A 24884-nucleotide genomic window follows, 5' to 3' on the forward strand; every position below is an offset into this window, starting at 1 on the left:
GTAATTTACAGTATGGAAAGCTTGCATCTGCAACATACCACATACACATGCACACACACAACAAACATATATAAATATATACAATATAAAACATAAATTTATAGAGTGTATATATTTATATATATATATATATATATATATATATTAGAGAAGTGCGCCAACCCCCGTGTTTTGATTTAGGTTTACGGATCTGTATCTCCTTGTGTTTTGGATCTGGATTGGTTTTACTAAAACCCTTGTATGTTTTGTTTTTGTTTTGTTTTTTGGTTTTGGATCTGTATTTTTTCTAAAAAAAATCATAAAAACAGCAAAAATCACATAATTTGGCATGTTTTTGTTCCTACAGTATTATTAACCTCTATAACATTTATTTCCAGTCATTTCCAGTCACGTTTGACCACCTCAGAGCTCACAATAGTGATTTTTAATCTAGTTTAGGGCCAAAAGGTGGCATCCAGCTAGCTGGCTGACTAAGCTAAGCGGCAACAGTGGGCGGCACTAACATGTGGCAGTTCAGCTTCCAACATGGCACAGAGTCTCATTGCAGTAATAGACAGGACGGCAATTTAATAAACTATACAACCCCTAGAAATTTTAAAAACCAAGAATGTTTTCCTTAACCAGGTTAGAGGGCCGACGGAGTTGGAATATGTTTATGGACTGAAGACAGGGAAAGGATGGGAGGATTGATTAGTTTTTAATTTATTTAATTAAATGTTTTGATTCTTAAAAACATTTATGAGGCAATATCAATCTAGGATCAAGTTCTTCAGTTCCTAAAAAGACATCTTTGATCTGGAGGAGGCTTTTTAATTTTTTTATACAGTACATTATGATCTAATAAAAAAATTAGGTGGCCTTGCTTGTGGAGGTGCTGCTAGAACATACTGTAAACAGACGTTTACAAGTTTGTACTCAGGGAGGTTGTTAGGTAAATGGGACCAAGACTTGCTGTTTACATCAGAGGAGAGCAGCCTATAGTTCTCTGGCTGAATTAGAACTCCCAGCATCTGTGATGTTTGCTGGGCCTACTGGCAGTTATTTGTCAACAACAGGTGGGGTGCTTCAGGTTACATCAGCCTATTTTATGCACTGTATGTACCTTGTAAATATATTTGTATGTGACCAATATACACAACTAATTTTTGTATTAAACAAATTTGCAATGCACTTTATTGCACACATCCTGGCAGGAAGATGCTCTGTGCTGCTGCTGCTGCTGCTGCTCATATTTGCCCACCCCATCAATTTGGTGGTTCAGAATCTTCTATATAAACCATAAATATAAAAATTTCAGGCAGCAATGCCCCAAACAGCACATAATGCAAAGAAAAGAGGTACAAGATAGAATAGTCCTTGGGCCCTCCAACCCACCATTATGTTGTATACATGAATGAAACAGGTCATACACACTTTTACAAACCAATCACTTCAGCGACAGGGACTGCCACTTGTGGCTGAAATTATTTGTTTGTTTGGAGCCACCACAAAACAAGCTGCCAATGCACAGTGGACATTGGTGGCAATGATCCCATACACAAACTGGCTTTACAACACACTGTAGTTAAGATCAGATGTCATCATCATCATCATCCCCAGCAGTGTGTACATCCTCTTCTTCACACAATATTAATTCGTCCCCACTGGAATCCACCATTACAGATGCTTCTGTAGTTTTTTTACATAATTGCTGGTAAAGGTCTTCCTCGTGGAATTTTTAATACATTTTGATGAACTTCATCTTTTCCACATTTTGGGGAAGTAACCTCATATGCCAATCACTCACAAGGTTCCCGTCTGTGCTGAAAACTGTTTCAGAGTACACACTGGAGGGTGGGCAATTTAAGTAAAGCAAAGCCAGTTAGTGTAAGGGAAACCAAATTGCATCTTTTTCCTGCCAGTAGTGAAACGGACTGTCTGACACGCCTGTTTGAATGCTATCCCTAAAATAATCATCCACCGTTCTCTGAATGGTCACCGTATCAGATAAAGTCACGGTAGACATGTAAATAATGTTAGGCAGTTCTCTCAGACCCAACCAGATGTCATTACATTTTGCTGACTGATCTGCATCACCACCAGCAGTGGGTCTCTTTTGTTTTTTCCTGGCAGCCATAGAAACTGATGGAGGAGATTCTACCATGTCATGTGCTGCTTGAGCTGACAATTTTTTCACCAACAGCTCTTTGCAGCTTTTCAGATTTATGTCCGTCGGAAAGAAAGACACAAGGTATGAATTAAACCTAGGTTCAAGTATGGTCGCCAAAATATAGTGATTGATTTCAAGAGATAGACAACCCTTGAAATCTGGCAAAGCGAATGAATGGCTTGATCTACAAGTCCGACATACTTAGTGGATTTGCTCAGCTTCAGCTCTTCCCTTCAGTTTCTCCAGCTGCTTTTGCAAAAGTCTGATTAGGGGAAAGACCTGACTCAAGCTGGCAGTATCTGAACTAACTTCACATGTGGCAAGTTCAAAGGGATTGAGAACCTTGCACAATACGGAAATTATTCTCCACTGCGCTTGACTAAGGTGCATTTTTGCTCCTTTCCCTATGTCATAGGCCATAGTGTAGTCTTGGATGGCCTTTTGCTGCTCCTCCATCCGCTGAAGCATATAGAGTGAAGAATTCCACCTAGTTACTACCTCTTGCTTCAGCTGATGGCATGGCAAATTCAACAGTTCTCGCTGGAGCTGCAATCTTCCACACACACTTGCTGAATTTCAAAAATGTCCTGAAATCTTTCAGGCCACCGAGAGCATCTCCTGCATGCCCCTGTCACTTTTTAAAAAATGTTGCACCACCAAATTAATTGTGTGAGCAAAACATGGGATTTGTTCAAATTCACCCACATGTAATGCTCGCACAATATTGGTGGCATTGTCAGAAATCACAAATCCTGAGGGGAGTCCAAGTGGCGTAAGCCATTTTGCAATGATTTCCCTGAGTTTTTCTAAGAGGTTCTCAGTGGTATGCCTCAGTGAAACCGGTGATACACAGAGTAGCCTGCCTCTGAATGAGCTTGCATTTGTTAGATGCTGCTGTATGCACTGTTGGAGGCAATACACCAACCCAATGGGCTGTCACAGTCATGTAATCTCTAGTTTGCCCTGTCCCACTTGTCCACATATCTATGGTTAAGTGGAGAGTGGGCACAACAGCATTTCGGGGGACATTATGAAGGTTTTTTATAATGTCCTTGTACAGTTTGGGAATTGCTATTCTAGAGAAGTGGAATCTAGAAGGGACATGGTAGCGGGGACACAGGATCTCAATAAACTGTCTAAAACCAACTGCATTAATGGCAGAAACTGGACACACATCTACTACCAGCATAGCTGTTATGGCGTCAGTAATCTGCTGTGCAACTGGGTGTCTGCTGTCATACTTGTTCCCCATTGCAAAGGATTGTTTGACAGTCAATTGTTTGGTTAAACTGCTAAAAGTAGTCTTCTTCCTTGTCCCCTTCTGGGATGAAGATCCACTCACAGCAGCAGCAGCAGCAACAGACGTAGCACTCAAGGATCCTCCTGAGGAACCGCGGAAAGGAGAGGAGTCAGTCATTCTTATGAAATTGGATGCAGGGCTACTTCCGATCACGATTGAGGATGTTGATGATGATGCAAGTGTTGGTGGTGGAGATTGCAGGTGCTTGGATCCAGAGAGAAGGAAGCAGCTAGGTGACACTGGACTGATTGTTGTTCGTTTTTTGTCCCCAAAGTTTCTGAATTTGAAATACCCTTTCCAATTTGATGAATGTGCTGCAAGTGAAATAACAGGGAGGAGGTTCCTAGATGGTTAAGATCCTTACCTCTACCTACTCTTGCTTGGGAAACGTTACAGATGGCTTGACAACTGTTGTCCGTAATTGGGTGGAAATTATTCAACACATGAGAAGTGGATTTTTTGGTCCTTTGCACAGGCATGACAACAAGGGGATTTTTCCTACCATAGACAACAACTGTTGCCTGATTTACAGTTTTTACACAAACATCCTTGGCATAAACATCCTCATCATCATCAACATCCTCATCATCCTTGTTAGTGCCAAATACAGAAATATCCTCCGCATCCTCCTGGTGCAATTCCACAGAAGCATCCTCGATTTCTACATCAGCATGTTGACTTGTGCTGCTCATCCATTTGCAGAGGGCACACAAATGGTGGAAGGAGGATCCTCTTCAAATACAGTATTAGAAAGGTCAGGCTCACACATAGCAACCATAGACACACTTGGACTCTCCTAGGGGATCTGTGACTTTTCACACAGTTGGTTCATGTGCCTTAGCGATTGTCATTTTTTTGACACTTCTACAGGGAGAAGGGCTTACATCATCAAAAGATGCAGAACCACCAGTCATAAATAAAGGCCAAGGCCTTATCCTTTACTTGTCACTTTGTGTAGTAAATGGTATATTGCCAATTTTTTTTTTTCTCTGCAGCTAACTTAGCTTAAAAAATTGCTTGCTTGCTTGATTTTAGATGCTTTGACTTCAGCCCTGTATGCGCTTGGGCATCAGCTTTAGAAGATGATGTAGATGGACTAGTATCATCATGACTGGTGGCACTGGCAGCAGCTCCACCACTAGTATGTGGTTCCTGCTCTCCTCTCAACTGATCGTTCTCCATATTAACAAACACAAATTAAGTGGGGTACAGAACACACAACAATTTGTAACAATTTTAAATATTACACTGTGGTATCACAGACCTACAGTGTGACAATATTTTTTACAAATACACTTGAGTTTTCCACTTACAGTGTGACAATATTTTTTACGAACACACTGCATTTTCCACTTACAGTGTGAATATTTTTTACGAATACACTGTTTTCCACTTACAGTGTGACAATATTTTACAAATTTACTGCAATTTCCACTTACAGTATGACAATATTGTTTATGAATACACTGAATTTCTATAACAGTGTGAATATTTTTTATGAATACACTGCGTTTTCCACTTACAGTGTGAATATTTTTTAAGAATACACGTCATTTTCCACTAACAATGTGACAATATTTTTACAAATATACTGAGTTTTCCACTTACAATGTGAATATGTTTTACGAATACACTGCATTTTCCACTTACAGTGTGACAATATTTTTACGAATACACTGTGTTTTCCACTTACAATGTGAATATATTTTAAGAATACACTGCATTTTCCACTTACATTGTAAATATTTTTTATGAATACACTTCATTTTCCACTAACAGTGTGACAATATTTTTACAAATGCACATCATTTTTCACTTACAGTGTGAATATTTTTTCCGAATACACTTCATTTTCCACTAACAATGTGACAATATTTATACAAATATACTGTGTTTTCCACTTACAGTGTGAATATGTTTTACGAATACACTGCATTTTCCACTTACAGTGTGACAATATTTTTACAAATGCACTGCGTTTTCCACTTAGTGTGAATATTTTTACGAATACACTGCGTTTTCCACTTACAGTGTGAAAATATTTTTTATGAATAAACTGCATTTTCCTCTTACAGTGTGAAAATATTTTTTACGAATACACTGCACTTTCCACTTACAATGTGAATATTTTTTACAAATACGCTGTGTTTTCCACTTACAGTGTGAAAATATTTTTTATGAATACACAGCATTTTTCACTTACAGTGTGAATAGTTTTTACGAATACACTGCGTTTTCCACTTACAGTGTGAATATTTTTTAAGAATACACTGTTTTCCACTTACAGTGTGACAATATCTTTTACAAATACACTGCGTTTTCCACTTACAGTGTGACAATATTTTTTACGAATACACTGCATTTTGCACTTAGAGTGTGAATATTTTTTACGAATACACTGCATTTTCCACTGAACAGTGTGAATATTTTTTATGAATAATGTACACTACGTTTTCCACTTACAGTGTGAATAGTTTTTATGAATTCACTGCATTTTCCACTTACAGTGTGACAATATTTTTTATGAATACACTGCATTGTCCACTTACAGTGTGAATATTTTTTATGAATACACTGCGTTTTCCACTTACAGTGTGACAATATTGTTTGTGAATACACTGCGTTTTCCACTTACAGTGTGAATGGTTTTTATGAATACACTGCGTTTTCCACTTACAGTGTGACAATATTTTTTACGAATACACTGCATTTTCCACTTACAGTGTGACAATATTTTTTTACAAATGCACTGCGTTTTCCACTTAGAGTCTGAATATTTTTTACAGTGTGATATTTTTACAAATACACTGTCTTTTCCAATTACAATGTGACATTATATTTTACGAATACACTTCATTTTCCACTTATAGTGTCAATATTTTTTATGAATACATCCCTGCAGTCCTTGCCCCTGGAAGGACTCAGAAGTCCTTGGATGGACACAGCAGCCCCTGCTCTGGATGGACACAGCAGCCCCTAGATGGACACAGCAGCCCCTGCCCCAGGATGGACACAGCAAACCCTGGATGGACACAGCAGACCCTGGATAGACAAAGAAGCCCCTGCCCTTGATGGACACAGCAGCCCTTGGATGGACACAGCATCCACTGCCCCTGGATGGATACAGCAGCCCCTGGTTGAACACAGCAGCCACTGCCCCTGGATGTACACAGCAAACCCTGTATGGACACAGCAGACCCTGGATAGACACAGAAACTCCTGCCCTTGATGGACACAGCAACCCCTGTATGGACACAGAAGACCCTGGATGGACACAGCTGCTCTTGGATGGACACAGCAACCCCTCTTGGTTGAAGCACAGCCCTGACAGCCTGGAACACAGCAAGAAAATGGTACCAATCACTGTGGGGGAGGGACTTTTATACAATCCAAAACCCGGCAAAACGTTTTGCCTCGCTTTTATATACAGTGCTATTTTTCTGGAAAAATATGTTCAGGAGATGTGGGTGGAGCTTACAGTGTGAATATTTTTTTAATTATTTATGAATACACTGCATTTTCCACTTACAGTGTCGCAATATTTTTTATGAATACACTGCGTTTCCACTAACAGTGTCACAATATTTTTATAAATACATCCCTGCAGCCCCTGCACCTGGATGGACACAGAAACACCTGGTTGGACACAGCAGCCCCTGGATGGACACAGCAGCCCCTGGATGGACACAGCAGCTCCTGCCCTAGATGGACACAACAACCCCTGGAAGGACACAGCAGCCCCTGGTTGGACACAGCAGCCCCTGGATGGACACAGTAACCCCTGGATGGACATAGCACCCCTGCCCTAGATGGACACAGCATAGCAGCTCCTGTCCCTGGATGGACACAGCAACCCCTGGATGGGCACAGCAGACCCTGGATAGACACAGAGGCCCCTGCCCTTGATGGACGCAGCAATCCCTGGATGGACACAGCAGACTCTGGATGGACAAAGCAGCCCCTCTTGGATGAAGTACAGCTGTGACAGCCTGGCACTCAGCAAGCAAATCACAGTGGGGGAGGGACTGTTATACAATCCAAAACCCGCGAGAATCTGACAGCTGGATGATCACATTTTGCCTCACTTTGAGATCCGAGTCAGACGGGAGACCTCGAGACAGACTCGAATCTTGCTTCAGATCTGCAAATTCAGATGGGCCCGGTTCTCGGAGAACCAGACCCGCTCATCTCTAATATAGGAAATGCCCTTATTTTGCACAGCAAATACTCAGCTGCTCCACTTAGTAGATTCCCTGTTAGCCAGAACCAAATATGATAGACACAAATAGAAATATATAAAAACAAATAAAAATATACCAGAGGGCATATATATATATATATATATATATATATATAAAGTCAGGTCCATAAATATTGGGACATTGACAGAATTTTCATCATTTGGCCTCTATTCACCACGAGAATGGCTTTGAAATGAAACAAACCAGATGTGCTTTAACTGCAGACTTTCAGATTTAATTTGAGGGGAATTACATCCAAATCAGGTGAACGGTGTAGGAATTACAATGGTTTCTATATGTGCCTCCCATTTTTTAAGGGGCCAAAAGTAATGGGACAAACTAAACAATCCTAAATCTAACTTTCACTTTTTAATACTTTGATGCAAATCCTTTGCAGGCAATTACAGCCTGAAGTCTGGAACGCATAGACATCACCAGACGCTGGGTTTCATCCCTGGTGATGCTCTGCCAGGCCTCTACTGCAAATGTCTTCAGTTCCTGCTTGTTCTTGGGGCATTTTCCCTTCAGTTTTATCTTCATCAAGTGAAATGCATGCTCAATCAGATTCAGGTCAGGGGATTGACTTGGCCATTGCATAACATTCCACTTTTTAGCATTAAAAAACTCTTTGGTTGCTTTTGCAGTATGCTTCGGGTCATTGTCCATCTGCACTGCGAAGTTCCATCCAATGAGTTCTGAAGCATTTGACTGAATATGAGCATATAATATTGCCTGAAACACTTCAGAATTCATTCTGCTGCTTTTGTCAGCAGTCACATCATCAATAAATACAAGGGAACCAGTTCCATTGGCAGCCATACATGCCCACGCCATGACACTACCACCACCATGCTTCACTGATGAGGTGGTATGTTTTGGATCATGAGCAGTTCCTTTCCTTCTCCATACTCTTCTCTTCCCATCACTCTGGTACTAGTTGATCTTTGTCTCATCTGTCCATAGGATGTTGTTCCAGAACTGTAATGACTTTTTTAGATGTTGTTTGGCAAACTCTAATTTGGTCTTCCTGTTTTTGAGGCTCACCAATAGTTTACATCTTGTGGTGAACCCTCTATATTCACTCTTGTGAAGTCTTCTCTTGATTGTTGACTTTGACACATATACACCTACCTCCTGGAGAGTGTTCTTGATTTGGCCAACTGTGTTGAAGGGGTTTTTCTTCACCAGGGAAATAATTCTTCTGTCATCCATCACAGTTGTTTTCCGTGGTCTTCCGGGTCTTTTGGTGTTGCTGAGCTCTCCGGTGCGTTCTTTCTTTTTAAGAATGTTCCAAACAGTTGATTTGGCCACACCTAATGTTTTTGCTATCTCTCTGATGGGTTGGTTTTGATTTTTCAGCCTAATGATGGCTTGCTTCACTGATAGTGACAGCTCTTTGGATCTCATATTGAGAGTCGACAGCAACTGATTCCAAATGCAAATGTCACACCTAGAATCAACTCCAGATCTTTTACCTGCTTAATTGATAATGAAATAATGAGGGACTAGCCCACATCTGTCCATGAAACAGATTTTGAGTTGATAGTCCCATTACTTTTGGCCCCTTAAAAAGTGGGAGGCACATATAGAAACCGTTGCAATTCCAACACTGTTCACCTGATTTGGATGTAATTACCCTCAAATTAAATCTGAAAATCTGCAGTTAAAGCACATCTTGTTTGTTTCGTTTCAAAGCCATTGTGGTGGTGAATAAATGCCAAAATATGAAAATTCTGTCAATGTCCCAATATTTATGGACCTGACTGTATATATATATATATATATATATATATATATATATATTAGCAAAGAAAGACCAGCGGCACTCAGGGTCTTAGAAAAATCCAAATAAGTGTATTTCAACAAAAATCACTACATAAATCCAACGTTTCGGAGCCCATAGCCCCTTTGTCAAGGTGAGTGATAAAGGGGCATCGGGTTCTGAAACGTTGGATTTATGTAGTGATTTTTGTTGAAATACACTTATTTGGATTTTTCTAAGACCCTGAGTGCCGCTGGTCTTTCTTTGCTATTTAAAATACTTCCACAGAGGGCACCGGGGCCAAGTGGTATTGTATACAGGAGTGCTGGTCCATTTCTATTTTATATATATATATATATATATATATATATATAGTCCAGAATATAGGTTGGCACACACAAGGAAAATTTTTAGACATCCGCCTGGGGTACTCCCCCAATGCTCCGTCCTGGGCAGCATCAACACATGTCCAATTTAGCAAATAAGGTGCACTCACCAGGGACTTTCCATCAGTAGCAAAAAAAACATATTTTATTTCTTACTACATAATCGCAGGTTGTCATAAGTCGACGTTTCGGCTAACAGATGAAGCCTTCCTCAGGACAGACATCCCAAACCACCAAGATAAGCCCATGCTGCACACTGTGCTGAGCCTACCTCTTATACCCCCAAGACTAGTTAATAGCCACACCCCCAGGAAATGGAATAATGGGGCAAGCAAAACAAATCAACAATTTTATCCTATAAACAACATAACCTGTATACTTATCTATCCTACCAGGGCATCCCCAAACGGGCTGGACCATAGTTCCATCAAAATACCACACAAAACACGCTGTATCGGTGTTAAAAAACCACCTTGTGGCTAAACTAGCGGCACTTCCAGTTTGCATTCCACCGCACCCGGAAGTCGTTATAAGATGCATTCCACGCACCGGAAGTTAGGTGTTTCACCTCCATATGGCTCCCTAGAGTAAGGGCAACATGCACTAAGCTGGAAAACACATACTATCAACAGTTTCAGGCAGCCCTGTAGATGTATAATCAAGGTATAAACCATATAAAGATATTAAAAACCATAAGCATACATAATAACTTTTTCAGGGTTTAGAGAGAGGCTCATCAACATTGTGCAGAAATTGAAAATATGAAAATATGAAAAATATATAAACATACTATACAAACAAAGACACACCCATATTCCTCCTGAATCAAAGAAAATACATATAAAAATAAATATAAAGATAAATAATCAAAGAATGATTACATCCCTTGATTACTTAAGTTGATAAACAACATAACATACCAAATCAAAAAATCAGAAAAATCACATAAATATGCAGCTGTCGGTAGACCTAAATTATAGCACGACTGATCACTGGATCAGAACTCAATTCAAAAAGATGTTTAAACGGTTGTGTTCATTCAGTCTCTTTGGTAATATTGTGTTGAGTCTATGTATCCATCTGGCCTCTTTCCTCAGGAGGATCAAACCACGGTCACCACCCCTTTTAAGTGGTGGTATTTGGTCAATCATCATATATTTTAAAGATGATACTTGATGTTTCATGAGAAAAAAATGCAATGCCACCAGTTTGGTGCTCCCCTTTTCATAGGCCAGTCTGATGTCAGACCGGTGTTGTGCCATTCTCTCATGAAAAGTTCTAGTGGTTTTACCCACATACATCAAACCACATGGGCTTTGTAAAAAATATACGATGTAATCCAATTGGCAAGTCAATCGGTGTTGTATGGTGATCTGCCATCCACTATGTGGAATGTGGAAATGATTTCCCCACTAGGAATGCTCTGCAGGTTGTGTATCCCAAACACCAGAAGCACCCTTTACTCATAGTTAACCAATTAGCCCTGTTGGTGGTTGTCACTTCCATATTTGTTCTATACAGTAGATCTTTGAGATTAGGACCACGATGAATGCTCAATAGAGGTGTAGTCTTCCCCACATTCCGCATACTGGAATCAGTGCCAACAAGTGGCCAATGTCTCCTGATCAAGCATTGAACTGCTCGTAGCCTAGTGTCGCATTTGACACCCAGGATCATCCTATCATTCTTTCCCATTCCTCTAGTTGGCACATCATCATCACTAAAGATTTTTTTGCCCTGATGAGGCAATTGTCAACAACATGGCCATTGTATCCTCTCGTCAGGAATCTCTGTCTGGTTTCCTCTATTTGGAGTTCAGCCAGATCACATTCTGAGTTGTTCCTTAGATTACGTAGGAACTGGGAAGTTGTTAATTTATTTTTAAGGGCATCAGGATGGTGGCTTGTCGGTGTCAAAAGTGTGTTTCTATCCTTTGGTTTACGAAACAGGGTGTGTGCCAACCAATTGCTTTTCTTAAAGACCAGAACGTCCAGGAATTTCATCCGATCCTGATCGACAGATGCTGTGAAGCGTACCAGGCTAGTCAAGCCATTGAGAGTCTCAATCATCTTGAGAAAAGAGTCCTTATCACCACGCCAAATAACAAAGATGTCGTCAATAAAACAGTTAAGTAGACAATCTTGTCTCCATAATACGGTAGAATAAATTTGTTTTCATAATGATCCATATAGATGTTTGCATAAGAGGGGGACAAATTGAACCCCATAGCTGTCCCCGACAGTTGCATAAAAAAATTTGTCAGCATAAAGAAAGTAGTTATTCTCAAGTACCATCTGAAGTAAAGAAATCAAGAATTCCACAGGAGGACCAGAGTACTGCCCCCGAATCAGGTTTGTTCGTACTGCTTCAATCCCCTCAGAGTGAGGTATCACAGTGTAAAGACTACACACATCTAATGTCACCAGCAAGCAATCATCAGAAATCATAGTGAGCATCTTAATACCTTTTAGAAACTCCCCTGTGTCCTTGATATATCTATCAGTATGCTTAACACAATCCTGTATATAAAAATCAAACAGCTGAGCTAACGGTTGCAGGACCAATCCTCGGGTGGGATTGATTGGCCGCCCGGGGGGGTCCACCAAGGTTTTGTGGACCTTAGGGAGGGTGTACAATATAGGACAAACCGGGTGATCAACCGTCAAAAATTTATGCACCATTTCATCAATCCATTCATTTAGCAAAGCAAGCCCCAGCAAATTGTCAACCTTCTTTTTTATATTCAACATTGGATTATAGGTCACCTTGGTATAGGTCTGCTGATCACTAAGTTGTCTACATATCTCACGGTCAACAGTGTCCTGGAAAACCACCACTCCCCCCTTGTCTCCCATATGAATAACTATTGACTTATTTTCCCGGAGATTAGTAAGTGCTTCGCTTTCCTCAGGTCTAAGGTTATCAAATCTAGCTGTCCTGATATCATGGTTACAGTTAACCTCTTCATTAACCATCTGTAAAAAGGTTTTTAAGCTAGGGTTAGTCGATGGTGGATCAAATTTCCCAGGCTTTCTAAAAATTTCACCCGTTTGTTCAACTAATCCCTGTTTATCCTTAAAGAATTCACGAAGTCTCAGCTTCCTTCCCATTTAATAGTGGCCAACTGACCAATCAAATGAATCAAACTTACATGTGGGAATAAAGCTCAGACCCCGCGAGAACAGGGAGTACTCCGAATTTGTCAATGAGTGTCTGGATATATTGAAAATTAATTCCTCATTTTCCCCCATCTGCCTCTTGGTCGGCCTCGTCCTGCCACCCCTCCTCGGGTGTGGTCTCCCTTACTTTCTATAGGGGTGCCCCCTCGAGCTCATGTATTCACCCCTAAAAAAAAAGCCATAGGTGGGCATGTATCCATACTCTCAGATTCTGAGGAGGACTGAGAAGAAAGAGTATCATGAAAGGGTGTTCTCTGTTATCTCCTAAAGTCATCCCTCCTATTTTGTGCCTTGAATTCCCATCACCAGCTAACCAGCGATAAACCAAATGATTTTTATAGTCCTGATCAACTATCTCCAATTTCTTCCTCTTAAAAGTAACAATTTCTGATCTGTACTCTCCAGCCAGGGTTAATTTTTATCAACAAGAGTAGGGGTGAAATCTTTGTTAAATGATGCAAGCTCCTCTCTAGTTTTACCAAGCTCAATGCAAACCTCTTTGATGACCAGGAGGAACAGGTCAAGGGTGCATTTATTTAACATACCACACCACCGACTACAGAAATTTGGATTCCTTCTCCCAATTGTCGGTACATTATTCATCCAGAACCCCCTGGGGTTGTGTTTTGTTCTAAAGTACTCAGAGAGAAACTGCCCATGAAGCACCAAATCCACCTCTCTCTTTTTCAGCCTACTCAGTTTACTGTACAGATCAGAAGGAGTTTGACTGGGTAAAGTACTGAATTCAATTTGATCAAATAATACCCTTTTGGCATCATCTTCCGTTAAGCTAATCTGAACATTCTCAGCCTAATTGAGTAGGGCATCAGTTAGAAAGCCTGTTGCCATAGCAGAGAACCACCCACCAAATTACACAGAAAATCAAAAACACATCTACAGATGGATACTTGAGAATAAACACATATACAGCTTATTCATACACCCCAAAAAAACAATATATATTCACCAAATTCCAGCGGGAATACATAAAAAATAACAAAGTACAGGAGTACAGAAAAAAAGTAAAACACCTCACTTCTAGTGCGTAGAACGCATCTTATGACGACTTCCGGGTGTGGTGGAACGCAAACCGGAAGTGCCGCTAGTTTAGCCGCGAGGTGATTTTCTAAAGCCGATAGAGCATGTTTTGTGTGGTATTTTGATGGAACTATGGTCCAGCCCGCTTGGGGATGCTCCGGTAGGATAGATAAGTATACAGGTTATGTTATATATAGGATAAAATTGTTGATTTGTTTTGCTTGCCCCATTATTCCATTACCTGGGGGTGTGGCTATTAACTAGTCTTGGGGAAATAAGAGGTAGGCTCCGGACAGTGTGCAGCATGGGCTTATCTTGGTGGTTTGGGATGTCTGTCCTGAGGAAGGCTACGTCTGTTAGCCGAAACATCGACTCGTGACAACCTGCGATTATGCAGTAAGAAATGAAATAAGTTTTTTTGCTACTGATGGAAAGTCCCTGGTGAGTGCACCTTATTTACTATCTTGGACATATGTATATATATATATATATGTATATATATATATGTATATATACAGGGCTATATTTCTGGAAAAATATGTTAAGGAGCTGTGGGTGGAGCTGTAGTAGAACAATTATATATCATATATACCTATATATAGTATTTAGAAAAGAAGGCACTCAAAAGGGCCTTTAATATAAAACTTCTTATGGAAAATACATTTTGGCCCAGAACATTCCGTCAAAGTTAATGAGATGTCCAGGAACTGAGTTCCAGCTTGTTCCTGCTGAAAAATAGCACAATATATATTATACATACTAGTAAAATGATCCAACATATGCTGGGTCACCTATGACCTCCCCCTGCTCTGCTACTAGCCATCCCAAACCTCAACTCAGTGTCACCTCCACCCCACTCCTGTTCTGTCCTGTCCCCATACTTAATCTGTTCCTGGTGACCCGATTGGTCCTTCTTCTCTCAGGTTAGGTCTGTACTGTTGGAGGCAATGCAGACCGTACAGAATTATTATATAGTTTTACTGTATATTATATATATATATATATGTGTATATATATATATATATATATATATATTATTCATCAGAATTTTTGTTAAGGAAAACAACATGACAAATACATCCTACCTTAAATAGCAGTACACCCCAAGTGCAAAACAGCATCTCACCATGGCATTCCATCCCAGCCGGATGATGTCATTCGTATATCGGTATGCTCTACTGAAATCATGTTATCACGTCCATGATGTCTTCAATACTGGGCGGTTGCCATAGGGATCAATGATGCAAATTAATGTGAAGCACACTATCACCAGGTTAAAATCAAGAACATTAAACACTTATCTGAAATATCAAAAACAACATGAGAAGCGCACCAACTTATCAGTAATATTGCCAATATAGCTAAGCAAGTCATGAACTATTAATAGGACCCCAGGGTAATCTCTATGGGGACTTTTCAGATGGTAGATAGTAAACCCACATATTTAAAGAAAGCAGCTTAGGGGTAAAATGTCATCCAAGCCAAATGGTTTCACTGTATTCAGCCGAAAAATCCACCGAGCCTCCAACTGTAACAGCCCGATCTCTGTCTCCTCTTATTCTTGGGGGAACATCCAACTTACTTACAGTAGGTTAAATTGTGCCTGTTCTCTTTAAAGTGGCGAGCCACTGGTTGATCGCAATCCTATCCATCCAGTGCCTGACAAATAGCCGATCGGTGGAGCGCCATTCTTTCCTTAAGGTTACATGAAATTTTCCCACTGTTAAGCATTCCACAGGGACATCTGATGTAATAGATGACAAAACTGCTATTGCAAGTAAGGGTGCAATAAATTTTTAATTTCTTGCCAGAGATGGTGTGCACAAACATATCCCCTGTCTCTAAATCACAGCGGCATAGTAAAAACAAAAATTATATATATATATATATATATATATATATATAAACATATATCTATATATATATATATATATATATATATATATATCCCTAGTCTCAAAATAACTGCACATAGTAATATACTGTATATATATATATATATATATATATATGTATATATTATATATATATATATATACATACATACATTCTTTATAAATGCACACTGCAGTACAGTTTGCATATAAGTAATATATATAGTATAGTATAGTATATATACTATATATATATATATATATAAATATATATATATATATATATAGTATATATACTGTATGTTTTACCATGATGTACTGTATTTCCACCCAAAATACACTGACTGCTTAGATGTCACTCCATACAACCCAAACATGCTCCTTCCCTGTATTGCTCTCTCTTCCATGTGCCCCTTCTGACCAATCCTGCTTTCCCACTTTTTCCAACCTTATTACACCTTCAACCAATCCTGCAGCAACTATGACAGTTTTGCCTCCTCCACTACCTGTTTCGAAATCATGCTAAGTCTAATTTGCCCCTTGTTCCTAATGTCTCTCATTCCCTCTCCCACTAGAATGTAAGTTTTAATGGTCAGGGACCACTGCCCTATGTCTTTTTCTGTAAACTCTGTGTTGTTGTTGTTTGTCCCTGCCATGTCTTAAGTTGAATTGTCTTTTTATGTCATACAATTTGTTCTGTTAATTTCATCTATGTATTATTCTTTGCAACTGCACTCACTCCTGGTTAGTATGCTGTTTTCATGTTTGTCATTTATTATTTGTCCTACTCAGTTTGTGGTATTATAATAATAACTTGTATGCATGCTGTGTACTTAAGCTATTGATTTATGCTGTTATTCTGTTATTTTGCAATCTTACCATGTTTATCCCCCAGTGAGATGATGTGAACACTTTGTGCACCTTGAAATTAAAAGATGATAATAATAATAACACTCACACACACGCGCGCGCGCGCACGCACTCACATGCATGTATGTCCTCTCCATCACATTCCTCCAATTCTCTGCCCAGGCTAGTTTGTGGGTGTGTGAGTTAAGCTTACAAGGTGTTCCTGCTCTTGGGGGTTTTACAGGAAAATCACCAAGTGATTTACATAATACTGTAAGTATGGGTGCCAGACCGATGGGTCACTGAATCACATAATAATGTAAGTTGGTGCCAGCCCGATGGATCACATTATATTGTAAGTTGGGTGCCAGACAGATGGATCACATAATATTGTAAGTTGGGTGCCAGACCGATGGATCACTGAATCACATAATACTGTAAGTTGGTGCCAGATCGATTGATCACATAATACTGTAAGTTGGGTGCCAGACAGATGGATCACATAATACTGTAAGTTGGTGCCAGACTGATTGATCACATAATACTGTAAGTTGGGTGCCAGACTGAAGGATCACATAATATAGTAAGTTGAGTGCAAGACCGATGGATCACATAATATTGAAAGTTGGGTGCCAGAATGATGGATCACATAATACTGTAAGTTGGGTTCCTGACCGATGGATCACATAATACTGTAAGTTGGGTTCCTGACCGATGAAGCACATAATACTGTAAGTTGGGTTCCTGACCGATGGATCACATAGTACTGTAAATTGGGTGCCTCTTAACTCAAAATGGACTCTCCTAATCTACTCTTTCTCCAGCACACTTATTACAAAATAACCCAGAAACAGATGCTCAACTCCTTTCTCCACTCCAGCACATATCTTGTAAAATAAACATGGTTTTAGCAAACTGTAGAATTACAGTAGCAAACAAACATCTTTGTTCTGCATCTCAAGTCTTGCAGGCTGAGTACTGTACACTTACCATTAGTCACTGTTCTCACACTACTCCACAGTGTTTCTTCAGTTGCCACTCAACCCTTAGCAAGAGTACAACTTGCACAAGGGGTTCTCTCACATTAGCATGGTTCCATATGGCCCTCCCCCCTTTGCAACATTTCAGGGCTCCAAAATCTCTTTCTCCTTTTGTCCAGTGCCAGCACCCATCTATGCATTGGTGTGTTTTTAATTAATGTGGCTCACACTACAGCACAAAACGGCATTGTGGCAATTGCCACAGTCATGCCCTCCAGCACTGGAAGGCAGAAGCAGGAGCCCTGCCAGTGAAGTACACAAACTCCCTCCTCTGCCTCGAGGCTCTGATAACTTCTACTCCTAACTATCACTTACTAGCACCACCCCTTTCATCTCCATCTATTGATAATCACTCCCCATTATTATCTCCCTTAGGGGCCTAGTCATCATCTCCAGTGTCAGGGCCATTCATCAAGTTTCAAAAAGGATTTTTTTGTAGAACTTGATGGTGTTCCTGAGATGGCATTCAGCCTCCGATAATCTTCACAGGCTGCTCTTTACACAGCATCCTGTGAAGATTTACATGCCAGCCAGAGCATAGGAATCTATTAAGATCCTTCCCTGCTGTATCTGCACTGCAGACATGTCCCTCCCTGCTGAGTCTCCCTTCCTGCTGTGTCACCCTCCCCGCTGTGTCGCCCTCCCTCCCTGTTGTGTCTGCATCTCAAACATTTTGCCCGGACTCACCAACAGAAGAGAAAAGACAGGTGAGCCGAGGGGAGAGGATGCGGTGCTGGCGGGTGGGAACGGACAACCGCTGGGGGAGGGAGGGATCGGACATCCGCAGGCGGAGGGGGTGGCTGGATCAGACACCCATGGGAGGGAGGGGTTTTGATCAGACACCCGCTGGAGAGTGGCTGGATTGGACACACATGGTGGCTGCGGAGGGGATTTCAGGTTTGTGGACGGATTGCACACCGGAAGTAGGAGAATAGAGAGGGATGGGGCAAACGCAGTGAGTAAATCCTCATGGATTTCCCACCTGTAGTGAGAAAAGTATCACTTTTCCAAAAAGCTGACTCTGCAAAAACAGCAGCTTTGCGGAAGCAATACTTTTGTTAGGTAGGCATAATGCATTCCTACAATATATTTTTTAAACTCGCAGCGAGTTTAAAACATAATTATCACTATAATTATGTCATGATGAATAGGTCCCATAATCACTCCCCAACCCTAGTATTCATCACATTTCCACACATTATTATACTTGACTACCTCCATCAACCCCATTATGTAATTTACACCACCAACTCTGTTATACATTACATTTCCCTCCTCATCACTCTTCTTTCAGCTCCCTACAACACATATTGTTTACAAAATGTACTGTATTTTCTATATCAGAATGATTATTACATACAAATAAACCTAAAAAATGCTTTCCATTCTATCTCAAACCACAGGAAGCTGTTACACTTCTAGGCCAGCTTACCAATGGTCAGTCTTGGTATTCAGCCTTTCCAGTGCCTCTTACAACTTAATGGGGGTAATGAAGGCAGTACTGTCTTACCTTCAACAAGGAGGTGTTCAATGCATAGCCAACTTGAGCGAGAGTTAAAGTACCAACCAATCAGCTCCTAGTTATTTACAAGCTGTGTTAGACAGTTAGGAGTTGATTTTTTGGCATTCTATCTCTCTCAACTTTATCTCTCTCTCTAATGCTTAGTACATATACCCCTATTTGTCTCTATTGATAGATATAGGATTCACAATCAACTACTGTATCACAAATCTATCTAAGTTCCAACTCACCAGATACTATTCTTGGAGTTTGTTCTCGATACCCGTTCTTTCTCCCTGTGCATTCCCCAGAATCAATTAGAAAGACACAAACTAACCCTTTGAGAAATTGCTACCATTATAGGGACAATTATAGCTCTCTCTCCAGGGTTTTTCCATTTCCACCAATTTTGCAACCAGTCCAAGAGTTTGCTCAGACATTTACTTCATGCTCGCTGCATATGGACTGACATAATCCAAGTATCACCTCCTGTAGCTTGAAAAATGTCTCATTGGTGCACAATGTCCATCCCAGATCTCAGACCTCTCATGTAGCTGACTCCTCTCAATATAATAAATTCAGATGCATCCCAGCAAAGTTGGTTTGCCTTCTCTCAAGACAAAGCTGTATGGGGAGCTTGGTCAGAAGCATAGTCGCATCTTCATACAGTAATCAGCCCCAGACCACAGAGCTTTGGGTGGTATTTTACAATAACCGGCACTAGGCTGTACCAACCAGGGGGCTGATGCTATAGCAGGGTGACAGTCCAAGAATGGAAACCCTAGGGAACATGAGATCCCCCCCAAAAATTGGGTCCCCTCACCCCAAGACCAACCAAACCTGGGCTTTTGGTGCAGGAGGAATCGTAATTAAATAAATAAATAATATTGTTTTTTACAGGTGGCCTACGAGTCCCAAAAAGCCTGCTCCGCCATGATGGCATTTGTCAAATCATAAGTGCCAGCATGCGCAGGGAATAAGGGTCCACTGGCACCTGTAGTTTTAACTATTTCATTACAGCCCTGGCTAACCAGTTTGGGACTGGTTGCCATTATGATGGGGGGGACCAAATGCTTTGTGTCTCCCTGCTATGTCAGCCTCCCGACTGGTTCAGCTTAGTGCTGGTTATAGGAAAAAAAAGAGAACTCCCCACCATTTTTTCCCAATACAGCCTAGGCTCAGTGGGCCTGATTCAGACCCGGTTGCAAGCGTTGAGTGCTCGCAACCGGGTCAATGGTGGCCCACAGCGCATGCGCACAATAGGCTAGCAACGGCCTCTCCATCACTCTGGGTCTCGCACCACAGGGGGCGAGCTGTCGATGTTGAGCGACAGCTCGCCCCGTTTGGTGGGCGGGCCGGGGGAGTGGCTGCCCAAATGGAGGCGTTCCCATGAGAACGCCTGCCATTTGGGGGCGGCTCCACTGACATCACAAGTGATGTCAGTGGAGAATTTCCGGCTCTTTTAGAGCCGAAAGCTCTCTTGGGCTTGCGATGGGCGAGACCTTACCACAAGGGTCTCATTGCAAGCCCGATGGTGGTGATGGTCTTGACCATCGCGAACATCATCCTGGCCGCTCGCAATAGCTGTGGGTGGCCAAGAGGCCGCTCCAACAAAAAAAAGCCTGTCCCTGATTCAGAGCGAGCGCTCTGTCAGAGCGAGCAGCACTGAATCAGGCCCAGAGTTCTGGGACTGGTTATACATTTTGTGGGTGGACCCTACGCATTTTCTCTAATTTTAGCCATTTATTGATATCTACAGCAAATATAGCCTGCACAGATCATAGTGCTTCACCCAAACAGGTCTATTGTTTGTGGGTTTTAGTGTCGGTTCCAGTTGGTTTTACAAACTTTGTAAATCTGCTGCTTCTGTACTTGTCTATATAAAAAAATAGATAGTTGGTCCTATGTTCTAAAGTGTCCTAAAGTCAATATTTTGGTTATTTTTCCATCGGTTTTGCTTTTAGTTAATGGTCGTTTATTAAATGACGGGAAAACGACCAAAATACCAAACTTGACCTTTAGTAAATATACCCCTTAGAGCAGGGATATCAAACATGTGGCCCTCTAGCTTCTAGGGAACTACATATCCCAGCATTCCTTGCCACTGTTTTAACATGCCCTAATAGGAAAACTGTGGCAGTGCATGCTGGGATGTGTAGTTCCACTGTAGCTGGAGGGCCGCATGTTTGACACCCCTGCCTTAGAGCAATCCATCTAACATTCACAGGACAAGCTGATCTGTCTACATGCAACATCTCCCAGTCTTCAGAATATCAATAGATAAACCTATACATTATGCAGTTTTAGGAAACACACAGAATTACATTTGAGTGTTAAATATGGGTTGGGTATGATATGCCGGCGGCTGAAAAGCCGCTTGTTCAAATCCCGACAGCGGAGGCCCGATGGAGTGAAATCCTGACAGGAGCGGTAAGTACCCTATTGCCAGCCCCTTTAACCCTCCCTTGGTGGTGACTAACCTTAACCTCACCCCGATGGTGCCTAACCCTAACCCCTCCTTCCCACACCCTAAACCTAACCCTCCCTGGGGGGGGGCCTAGCCCTGACTTCCCCACCGATGGTGCCTAATTCTAACCCCCCTCCCTGTAGCCTAACCCTACCTATAGGGGGTGCCTAACCCTAATCTTCCTCAGGGGTGGCTAAACCTATCTCCCCCATCCCCGGGCTAAGTATCATACTTACCCGTCTTCTTACCTTCGGGATAGTGGGGGTTGGGATGCCAACGTCGGTATCCTGAATCTCATCGGGATATCGTTGTCGGCATTATGCCGGGCTTTGGGATTCCAGCATCTGTATTTCGACGCCTGGAATCCCGTCCGCGGGCATATTCAATGTATCCCGTCAAATACATACTGCACAATGAGTGTACACATATTTGCAGGAATTTTCTTATGGAGATAAGATTGTGATAATAAGCGCTGTTATTGCTTTTCGTAATTTTATTAATTTTGGTTTCAAGATTATAAAATGTTACCAGTATCTGTACTCCCCCAAAAAATTCTTTAACTACTGTAATTTGAGAAAAGTTGGATAATTCAAGTTTACACAGGGTAATTGTGGCCACTACTGTATTTAGCATGCTAATTTACTCTATTTGTGGCGTGATTATCACCTTATCATTTGTGTTAAGTAATTACACTGAGAAATGGTGGGAGCTTGTGCATAATTATCACGCTAATCATATCTGAAACCTACTTTCTATGCCTAACTATTCTGTTACAATGTTTGTTTCACCACTGTTTGGAATGTCAATAATCTATTGATTATTGAAATACATCTGTTTAATGACCAATTACACAAGAGCTGGAGATATCATTGTGTGAACATTTTTTATTAATTTCAAACTGTTGTACGTTACTATACAAAATGCAATTCCCTTTCTCCTTCTCATCTCTTTCTTCTCATTGTATGAAGATTTCCATGACTGGCAATGGTGCGATCATACAGTAGTTACCCATTTCAGACCTTAACAATTCCATTGCAAGATATTTTTTTCTACTTGAAGCAGCAATATGTAGGCTGGACGAGGATATTTTTATAATTAATATAATGAATTGAGAACAATCATTGCTGTTGAAAAAACAATGGCCCTCATTCAGAGCCACTCGCAAGCGGCAGTACGCTCGTTCCGAGCGATGTTCGCACATCTGCGCATGCGTACGGTTTTTAGTACGCATGCGCGAACCAGTCAGTGCGGCCGAAAATCGTTGGTACGCAATATAGCGAGGGCCTGCTATTTTGAGTGACAGAATGAGGCGTATGTGGGTGGTAACAGGGGAAGGTGCTTGAAAACGGGGAGTGGAGATCCGAACGCAGGCGTGCTTAAAGGTCAAAACGGGCGTTTTAAGGGAGTGCACATTTAATACAGCAGCGTCATTGACCACGTCACTTGGTTTTTTTTAACTCAGAACTGCTCGCAAAATAGCGGTTGAAAACACCAACCACAAGAATAGCGAGCAGTTCATACGCTGTACGATGTACTCGATTAATCTAATAAATAGCGGACATGACGTATGGTGCGTGCGGCCAGGGGGCGTTTTTATCAAATAAACGAGCGTATGTTTTGCTCGCTTGTTCAGACTTAGAGGTGGGAACAGACTGCAATTTGCGAACGGATCATTTGAATAGCCACCCCTTGTTTTTGAACGAACGACCACAAATAGCGAACGGCTCTGAATCAGGCCCAATGTTAGAGTAATTACATGCAAACATAGGGCATGTTGGCAAATATTTGTTGTAATGAGTAGTGCAATTAATAGTGAATCTAGGTTTTAAAAAGATTAGCTAAGGGATGTGATGTAATTGCAATGAATTTAATATTTAATCTTTTATTTGTAAAGGTGGACATTAGTGGTAATGTAGTAACACATAGCGCTGAGCCCAGTTCCATTCTGACTGATATTGTATTTCCGCACAACAGAATGTGGAAAGGTGAAGGACATAGAGAACAATAAAGTGCTATTTGTAGATGCAGGTTCCAATGTAGTGATGTAGTGGGAAGAGCATTTTATGGAATGTTGTTTTAAGAACTTAGAGACTATTATCTGGTTTAGTTATGTACGTGTGAGTCACACCGGAAACGCTGAGGTTGTTGCGATACTTTAGGCGTGCATTTCTAGTACAAGTATCACTTGCAAGGTCTCCTCATGTAGATTGCCTTAGTCTGTATAGAAAGTATATTTTTAAGTAGACTTGTTTTAACAATACTTTAGCCATAATGAAATGGAGAGCCTGCTACTCACTCAGTTATGCTTATTCTGGTCTGTTCTATTGGTGTCTTTTTAGCCAAATCCAGGCCTGCAAACATACAGTGTCTCTACAGAAGTAAAAAAAATGAACAAGCATTATTTTACAGTGATCTGTGAGACAGCATTTTCAGTTTGCATAAAAAGAAGTAATATAAGTCTTACAGGACGGTGTTGTATAAAGGGCATGATGACTTGAGGATCAAGGTGTTAAACTAGTGATACAATAGCATGTAACAATGGTATACTGTCCTAATGTTGACATTTACTATTTCGACCTTCATAATGTTGACACTAGAATGCCGACAGTGATGATAGTGACATGTTTAAAATGTTGACATCTAACATATCGACATCATCAAAATGATGACGTGGACAAAATGTTGACATAGTGAAAATGTCAACATGGGTTATGTTTAGGGGTTCTGATTAGGGTTATGGTTAGGGGTGTGCACCGGCCACTTTTCGTGTTTTGTGTTTTGGTTTTGGATCTGGATCTTTCTTCGTGTTTTGGATCTGGATTGGTTTTGCCAAAACCACCCTTCCGTGTTTTGGGTTCTGGGTTTTGTGTTTTGGATCTGTATTTTTTTGAAAAAAAGCATAAAAACAGCTAAAATCACAGAATTTGTAGGTTTTTCTGCTCCTATGCTATTATTAACCTCAATAACCTTAATTTCCACTCATTTCCAGTCTATTCTGAACACCTCACACCTCACAATAGTGTTTTTATGTCCAAAAGGTTGCACCGAGGTAGCTGGATGACTATGCTAAGCGACACGAGTGGGCGGCACAAACACGT

The sequence above is a fragment of the Taudactylus pleione genome, unplaced genomic scaffold (genome assembly GCF_031769625.1).
Source record: "Taudactylus pleione unplaced genomic scaffold, aTauple2 ptg000181l, whole genome shotgun sequence".
Lineage (NCBI taxonomy): Eukaryota > Metazoa > Chordata > Amphibia > Anura > Myobatrachidae > Taudactylus > Taudactylus pleione.